This window comes from Symphalangus syndactylus, chromosome 23, assembly GCF_028878055.3.
Source record: "Symphalangus syndactylus isolate Jambi chromosome 23, NHGRI_mSymSyn1-v2.1_pri, whole genome shotgun sequence".
NCBI classification, from domain to species: domain Eukaryota; kingdom Metazoa; phylum Chordata; class Mammalia; order Primates; family Hylobatidae; genus Symphalangus; species Symphalangus syndactylus.
In genome coordinates this window covers 42,457,613-42,467,408 of record NC_072445.2, presented here as the reverse complement: position 1 = coordinate 42,467,408, position 9,796 = coordinate 42,457,613, and the positions used below count along the sequence as shown (strand labels likewise).

The window sequence follows — 9,796 nt, the reverse complement described above, 5'->3', positions numbered from 1 at the left end:
ATGGCGGTGAGGCCAAGTGTGTTGGCTCATGCCTGTAATTCTAGCACTAGGAGGATAAAGAAGAAGAATTGCTTGAGCCCAGGAGTTCAAGACCAGTCTGGGTAACAAAGTGATACTCTGCCTCATCTCTACAAAATAATAATAATAATAATAATAATAATAATAATAATAATAGTAATTAGCTGGGCGTGGTGATACATGCCTGTGGTCCCAGCTACCAAGGAGGTTGAGGTGGGACAATGCCTGGGAAGTGGATATGCAGTAAGCCATGATCGTGCCACTGCATTCCCGCCTGGGCCACAGAGTGAGACCCGGGCTCAAAAACGAAACAAAACAAAAAAATGGTGAGGATGCAGAGACTATGGAAAACTACATGATCACTGACATGGAAACTTCCCCATGAGGGAAGGATCTTCTTATTACTGAACAATTTGAGAAGAAAATCTGGCTCTTCAGTAGATGATAAAAACAGCTGGGCTGCCTTAGTTTATTAAATTGGAATATTACACAACACAGAAAATGAACCTGATATTCGTTAATTTACTTTTTAATATTAATCTTTTTTTTAAAAGAGCAGTTTAAGGTTCACAGCAAAACAGAGGAAGTACAGAGTTTCCCTAAGCCCCCTGACTCCCCAACCGACCTCCTTTTATACTTTATGCTTTCAGTTTGCTAATATTTTGTTGAGGATTTTTGCTTCTATGTTCATGAGAGATATTGCACTGTAGCTTTCTTTTGTAATGTCTTTGGTTTCGGTATTAGGATATAATGCTGGCTTCATAGAATGAGTTGGGAATTATTCTCTCTGCTTCTATTTTCACTAAATAATGAAAGGATTGGTAGAGTTTCTTCCTAAAATATTTGTTAGAGTTCACCAATGAACCTACCTGATCCTAATCCTTTCTGTTTTAGACGGTTATTGATTATTGATTCAATTTCTCTAATTGATATAGGCCTATTTGGATTGTTCGTTTCTTCTTGTGAAGCAATCAGTGTAGTTTTTCCTTTCTTTTCCTCTTTATCGGAGACTATTTTAACATATAAAGGAGCAAAAAGGCCGGGTGCAGTGGCTCACAACTGTATTCCTAGCACATTGGGAGGCTGAAGCGAGCAGATCACTTGAGGTCAGGAGTTCAAGACAAGCCTGGCAAACGTGGAGAAACCCCATCTCTACCTAAAATACAAAAATTAGCCAGGCATGGTAGCGCATGCCTGTGGTCTCAGCTACTAGGGGATTTGAGGAAGGAGAATCGCTTGAATCCAGGAGGCGGAGGTTGCAGTGACCCGAGATTGCGCCACTGCACTCCAGCCTGGGCGAGAGATCAAGACTCTGTCTCCAAAAAAAAAAAAGCAAAAAAAATTATAATGAATTCCCATCTATTCATTACTCAGCTTTATTATCAGCTGATGGCCAATCTTGCTTCATAATCAGTGTTGTTTTAATGTGTAATACTGTTCTTATGAGTGATTGATTAGAATGAGGCAAATGAGTTGTACAACTTCAGAGACTGGCTCACAAAAGACAGGGTAATTTATTATGTAGCAACAGATAACTAATACATTGGTATACATTTATTTCCTACTTAGCCTTTGTATGAACTTTTTAATATGGGCTTTTTTGTTGCATCTATTCCTTTCTTGATATAGAAAATTATATTATCAGAACATAAACGTAATTTTGCATTTTTTAACAAAAAAATTGTAATTTTTTCTATATCGATGCTGTTTTTTTTTTCCTTTATTATTGCTGTTTGTCCTGACTTTGGGTGGACAAATTATTCTTTTTTTAATTTGTTTTTTTAATTTTTAATTTTTGTGGGTATATAATAGGTGGATATATGTGGTATATGTGTTGTTTTGATACAGGCATACAATATATAATAATCATTTCAGGGTAATTTGGGTATTCATCACCTCGAACATTTATCATTAGTGTTAGGAACATTTCAATTCCACTCTTTTAATTATTTAAAAATATACAATAAATTATTGTTGACTACAGTCACCTTATTGTGTTATCAAACTATATTTTTGCACCCATTTAACCATCCCTACTTTAGAACCCCCTCCCTACTACCCTTCCCAGCTTCTGCTAATCACCATTCTTCTCTCTATCTCCGTGAGTTCAATTGTTTTAATTTTTAGCTCCCACCTATGAGTGAGAATGTTCGAAATTTGTCTTTCTGTGCCTGGCTTATTTCACTTAACATAAGGTACTCCAGTTCCATCCATGTTATTGCAAATGACAGGATTTCATTCTTTTTTACAGCTGAATAATATTTCACTATGCATATGTACCACATTTTCTTTTTCCATTTATCCACTGATGGACACTTAGGTTGTAAATAGTGCTGCAATAAACACGGAAGTGCTATTGTAATAGTGCTGCAATAAACATGGAAGTGCAGATATCTTTTTGATATGCTGATTTCCTTTCTTTTGGATATATACCTAGCAGTGAGATTGCCAGATCATGTGGTAGTTCTATTTTTAGTTTTCAAAGAAGCTTCATAGTGTTCTCTATAGTGTTTGTACTAATTTACATTCCCATCAACAGTGTACAAGGATTTTCCCTTTCTCCACATCTTCACCAGCATTTGATATTGCCAGTCTTTTGGATAAAAGCCATTTTAACTGGAGTGAGATGATGTCTCATAGTTTTGATTTGCATTTCTCTGATGATTAGTGATGTTGAGCATTTTTTCATTTTTTAAGAGCACTCCAACATCTGAAGAACATTTTTAATATACCTCGTGGCCATTTGTATGTCTTCTTTTGAGAATTGTCTACTCAGATCTTTTGCCCATTTTTCAATCGGATTATTTGATTTTTTCCCCATTAAGTTATTTGAGCTCACTCTATATTCTATTAGTCCCAAATTATTATTTTCAGTAAGATAATGACTATGGTTTTAAATGTACATAATTTGCCATGCTAAAGAAATTATATTATCTTGCTATTTTTCTTAGCTAACATATAAAACAGAAATAACTATCAACTTTAAGAAGTGACTTTTGTTATCAATTATATAATTATAAAATATTAGAGTCTCTAAAGTAAGACAAAATCTGATTTCAATCTTGAGCTCAGTATTTACTCATAACTTGTTGGAATTAAATTAGATAATCCATGGAAAGTGTATGGATGAATGATAACTCATGATGGGTGATTGTGTGTGTATTTGCATGTGCACATAATTTATATATATACTGTAATACATATTATCTACATGAATGTGTGTATGTATATAGGAGCATTTGGTAAAATCACCACATTTATTTTCTCTGATTGGTAAATAAGTAGGAGACGGGTTCTGAAATATTTTCCTAAATAAGCCCTAATAAGAAAGTAAACATTGAGTGAAATATCATGAAGAATATAAGCAAATTTAATTTCTTATGATAAACCATAGTTCCTGCCTCAGGTTTTTCCACCCCAATTCTCATCACCATGACCAATGATTTCAGGAAGAGTGACCTTGAAGAACCATATTGCCTTCTCTTCTTTCCCAGTTCATTACTTGTAGGTAATAGTTTTCAAATATTTTAGAAAGTGTTTTATTTTTTCCTTCAATATTGGTAAATATTACTTTATTATAAGAGATTCTTGAAAAAAAAATTGATTGTTAAAGCAAGTAACAAAGTTGTCCTTACACTCTCCACTGTATAAAAGAAGTGAGAGCAACTCTGGCACAGGACAACCATGTGTCTTAATTGAAAAGCCATCATGTTCCTTAGATTTGGTCCCTTCATGATTGCTGTGTTTCTTCTGGTCCCTTTTCATGCCAAATTGCAGAAATGATAGAAGCTACTTGGCTTAACTTCTGGCAATTAATCTATGATATATAGTGGAATTTTTTGTCAAAGATGCTAAATGAAAATTTGAAGCATCATTAAACAAATAACCTTTGCAATGCCTACAATGGGCCTGGACTAAAAGACTTCTGTAAAACTTGTAAAAAAAAATGACCTATAGTATTATATTTATTTTCTGTCTAATTGAACGCTGTCTTCAATATCTAACACAACACTTGAAATTAAAGAGAAGCACTAAATTGTGTATGAGTATGTGTGAGTATAGTATAATGTTATGAGAAAAAGACCCATGATTTGCAGTCTTATAATCTGGGTAGGTAATCTAATGCCATTTAAAAGTTGGTGAGATAGGGTAAATTTTGGAGCATATTTCATTATTCTTTCTATATCTGTAAAACAGGACCATGTTGGCCTGGCACGGTGACTCACGCCTGTAATTCCAGCAGTTTGGGAGGCCTAGGCAGGCAGATAACTTGAGGTCAGGAGTTTGAGACTAGCCTGCCCAACATGCTGAAACCCTGTCTCTAGTGAAAATACAAAAATTAGCTGGGCGTGGTGGTGCACACCTGTCGTCCCAGCTACTCGGGAGGCTGAGTCAGGAGAATCACTTGAACCCAGGAGAAGCAGGTTTCAGTGAGCCAAGATCATGCCACTGCACTCCAGCCTGGGTGACAGAGTGAGGCTCTATCTGAAAAACAAAACAAAACAAACAAACAAACAAAAACAAAAACCAGCACCATGTAAGAGGATTTTTATTATATCAAAGAACATCATGCTTGGTGGGTACAATGATTATGTGACTCCTTCCAGAACAGCACCCAATGGGCTTCTATTTTCTCTTATGACACAGATGGGTTAGACATATGCTACATATGTTTTAGGGTTTCCTGAATACTGTATATTAAGCATGGTTATGTTCTGTCTTCTGAGTAAAATGTTGGGTTTCTCAGAACATTCTGTAATTTATGAGTTAATCCCACAACTTCCCATTGAATAGATGTTTCAATAATGCTATTCAAAGACTGGACCTTGCCACAAAAAAATTATTAAATAATTTTGGAGATACAGCCAGGGGCAGACAGGGAAAAAAATCTTCCATATGAGGAATATACGAGTCTACTTTGAATACAGTTTGCTCTAGTCACAATGGAAAGTAATCATTTACCAGGGGCACTAGACATCACGCTAGTTGCGCTCTACAAGCCAAGTTAAAACCTGCTCCATCTCCCCACCCTACACATAGATGCCTGCACACCTGTGGGTGTGACACCACCTTAGTTGTCTCCCTTGGTGAGACCTGTCATTTCTCTATTTTCTATTCTCACATTCTAGCAGTCTGATGAGACTTTTGGATCAACCAAGAGACCTTTGCCAGACAAGTGGGATCCTTCCAGGTTCAAAACCACTTCATGCGATGTCTCTGAACATGAAAAGAGTCTCATAAGGGCTGCGGAGGGCAAAATGCAGATAGCAATAACCTCACCTGGATTTCTAATAATTTCCTGGGATTTCTAAGTAGGTTCCAAGAACATTATGCTATCCAGAATGAATACAGAGCCAAGATTACTGTAGCTTACCATAAGGTTTTCCATGAATACCATGAATGAGCTCCCAATCTTCACATCACAATTAACCCTTTCAATTCTCACTCTCCCTACTGTTCCTCTCCTCTGTGGCTACATAATTAATAAGAATCCCAGTCAGAGATTCATGCAGAGTTTCAGTCTCAGAGTTGTTAGACTGTGCTTACCAAATACATTCACAAGACCGAATCTTAAATTTGTAGGCATCTTAAATTAATCAGGTTTAAACCCAGGCTCCTGCCCCCGTTCTGGCCCCATCCAATGCCTACAAAACAAAAAGAAAACCTAACAACAAACAGGAGAGCATTCCTTTCCTATAGTGTGGTAAAAGGTACCACTACCTACAACAGGATAAAGACTGGGTTTATATGTACATATATATTAGGGCTATGCAGGATGTTCTTTGTTAAAAAAAGTGCTTGAAGGCAGTATGCTTGTTAAAAGACATCACCATTCTCTAATCTCAAGTACCCAGGGACACAATACACTGAAAGCCAGGTATTGTCCAAGGTTTCTCCCCAATATGATAGCCTGAGATATGGCCTCGTGGGAAGGGAAAGACCTGACCTTCCTGAGCCCCGACACCCACAAAGAGTCTGTGCTGAGGAGGATTAGTAAAAGAGGGAGGCTTCTTTGCAGTTGTGATAAGAGGAAGGCATCTGTCTCCTACTCATCCCTGGGGAATAGAATGTCTCAGTGTAAAACCCGATTGCATGTTCTATTTACTGAGATAGGAGAAAACAGCCTTAAGGCTGGAGGTGAGACGTGCTAGCAGCAATACTGCTCTTTAATGCACCGAGATGTTTGTGTACCTGCATATCGAAGCACAGCACATTTTCTTAAACTTATTTATGACACAGAGACCTTTGTTCACATGTTTTCCTGCTGACCCTCTCCCCACTATTACCCTATCTTCGTGCCACATCCTCCTCTCGGAGATGGTAGAGATAATGATCAATAAATACTGAGGGAACTCAGAGACCAGTGCCTGCGCGGGTCCTCAGTATGCTGAGCGCCGGTCCCCTGGGCCCACTTTTCTTTCTCTATACTTTGTCTCTTATTTCTTTTCTCAGTCTCTTTTCCCCCCGATGAGAAACGCCCACAGCTGTGGAGGGGCAGGTCACCCCTTCATCTGGTGCCCAACGTGGGTGCTTTTCTCTAGGGTGAAGGTACGCTAGAGCGTAGTCATTGAGGACAAGTCGACGAGAGATTCCCGAGTACATCTACCGTTAGCCTTGCGGTAAGCTTGTGTGCTCGGAAGAACCTAGGGTAACAACGGGACCAACTAAAAGTAAATATGCCTTTTATCTCAGCTCTATTAAAATTCTTTTAAAAAGAGGGGGAGTTAGAGTCTCTACAAAAAATCTAATCACGCTATTTCAAACAATAGAACAATTCTGCCCATGGCTTCTAGAACAGGGAAACTTAGATCTAAAAGATTGGGAAAAAATTGGCAAAGAATTAAAACAAACAATAGGGAGGGTAAAATCATCCCACTTACAGTATGGAATGATTGAGTCATTATTAAAGTAGCTTCAGAACCGTTTCAAATAAGAGAAGATAGCATTTCAGTTTCTGATGCCCCTGAAAGCTGCGTAATAGATTGTGAAGAAGAGGCTGGGATAGAATCTCGGAAAGGAATGGAAAGTTCACATTGTAAATATGTAGCAGAGCCGGTAATGACTCGGTCAAGGCAAAATGTTGACTATAATCAATTATAGGAGGTAATATATCCTGAAACATTAAAATTAGAAGAAAAAGGTCCAGAATTAGGGGGGCCATCAGAGTCTAAACCACGATGGCCAACTCCTCTTCCAGCAGTTCAGATGCCTGTAACATTACAACTTCAAATGCAGGTTAGACAAATACAAACCCCAAAAGAATATCAAATAGAAAAAGATAAAGTCTCTGCCATGGCAATGCCAATCCAGATACAGTATCCACAATATCAGCCGGTAGAAAATATGACCCAACCGCCAGCCTATCAATACTGGCCGCCAGCCGAACTTCAGTATCGGCCGCCCCCAGAAAATCAGTATGGACAGCCAGGAATGCTTCCAGCACCACAGGGCAGGGCTCTATATCCTCAGCCGCCCACTATGAGACTTAATCCTACAGCACCACCTAGTGGACAACATGGTGCATTACATAAAATTATTGCTAAGGCAAGAAAACAAGGAGATACTGAGGCGTGGCAATTCCTAGTAATATTAAAACTGATACCACCTGGAGCAGGGGCCCAAGAGGGAGCGCCTGCCCTAGCTGAGGCCAGATATGAGTCCTTTTCGATAAAAATGCTAAAAGATATGAAAGAGGGAGTAAAACAGTATGGACCCAACTCCCCTTATATGAGAACATTATTAGATTCCACTGCTCACGGACAGAGACTCATTCCTAATGATTGGGAGATTTTGGCCAAATCACCACTCTCACCCTCTCAATTTTTACAATTTAAGGCTTGGTGGATTGATGGGGCACAAGAACAGGTCCGAAAAAATAGGGCTGCCAATCCTCCAGTTAACATAGATGCAGATCCACTATTAGGAACAGGTCAAAAATGGAGCACTACCAATCAACAAGCAATAATGCAAAATGAGGCCATTGAGCAAGTTAGAGCTATCTGCCTTAGAGCCTGGGAAATAAATCCAAGACCCAGGAACTGCCTTTACCTCATTCAATACAATAAGACAAGGCTCTAAAGAGCCCTACCCTGATTTTGTGGCAAGGCTCCAAGATGCTGCTCAAAAGTCAATCACCGATGAGAATGCCTGTAAGGTCATAGTGGAGTTGATAGCATATGAAAACGCCAATCCTGAGTGTCAATCAGCCATTAAGCCATTAAAAGGAAAGGTCCCAGCAGGATCAGATGTAATCTCATAGTATATAAAAGCCTGTGATGGAATTGGAGGAGCTATGCCTAAAGCTATGCTTATGGCTCAAGCAATAACGGGAGTTGCTTTAGGAGGACAAGTTAGAACATTTGGGGGAAAATTTTATAATCATGGACAAATTGGTCATCTAAAAAAATTGCCCAGCCTCAAATAAACAAAATATTCAAGCTATAACAACAACAGATAGAGCCACCTGACTTATGTCCAAGATGTAAAAAAGGAAAATATTGGGCTAATCAATGTCATTCTAAATTTGATAAAAGTGGGCAACCATTGTGGGGAAATGAGAAGAGGGGCCAGCCTCAGGCCCCACAACAAACTGGAGCATTCCCAATTCAGCCCTTTTTTCCTCAGGGTTTTCACGGACAACAACCCCCACTGTCACAAGTGCCTCAGCAAAGGAGCCAGTTACCACAATACAGCAATTTCCACCCCCCGCCCCCGCCCCTGCGTCACAAGTGGCAATGCAGTAGATTTATGTACTATACAAGCAGTCTCTCTGCTTCCAGGGGAGCCCCCACAAAAAATCCCCACAGGGGTATATGGCCCACTGCCTGAGGGGACTGCAGGACTAATCTTAGGAAGATCCGGTCTAAATCTAAAGGGAGTTCACATTCATACTGGTGTGGTTGATTCAGACTATAAAGGTGAAATTCAATTGGTTATTAGCTCCTCAATTCCTTGGAGTGCCAATCCAGGAGACAGGATTGTTCAATTATTACTCAGGCCTTATATTAAGGTTGGAAACAGTGAGATAAAAAGAACAGGAGGGTTTGGAAGCACTGATCCGGCAGGAAACGCTGCATATTGGGCAAGTCAAGTCTCAGAGAGCAGACCTGTGTGTAAGGCCATTATTCAAGGAAAACAGTTTGAAGGGTTAGTAGACACTGGAGCAGATGTCTCTATCATTGCTTTAAGTCAGTGGCCAAAAAATTGGCCTAAACAAAAGGCTGTTACAGGACTTGTCGGCGTAGGCACTGCCTAAGAAGAGTATCAGAGTACTATGATTTTGCATTGGTTAGGTCCGAATTATCAAGAAAGTACTGTTCAGCCAATGATTACTTCAATTCCTGTTAATCTGTGGGGTCAAGATTTATTACAACAATGGGGTGCAGAAATCACTATGCCTGCTCCATTATACAGCCCCACAAGTCAAAAAATCATAACTAAAATGGATATATACCAGGAAAGGGACTAGGAAAAAATGAAAATGGCATTAAAGTCCCAATTGAGACTGAGAAAAATCAAGAAAGAAAAGGAATAGGGTGTCCTTTTTAGGGGCGACCACTGTAGAGCCTCCTAAACCCATTCCATTAACTTGGAAAACAGAAAAAGCAGTATGGGTAAATCAGTGGCCACTACCAAAACAAAAACTGGAGGCTTTACATTTATTAAGAAAGGAGCAATTAGAAAAAGGACATATTGAGCCTTCATTCTCTCATTCTCGCCTTGGAATTCTCCTGTGTTTGTAATTCAGAAAATATCTGGCAGATGGCGTATGTTAACT

The 9,796-nt window shown here is 39.1% G+C and overlaps 1 pseudogene; it reads left to right on the top strand.

Moving 5' to 3' along the window:
* LOC129473159 (endogenous retrovirus group K member 8 Gag polyprotein-like) lies at positions 1 to 8,762 on the top strand (annotated as a pseudogene).
* Positions 8,763 to 9,796: the final 1,034 nt, after the last annotated feature.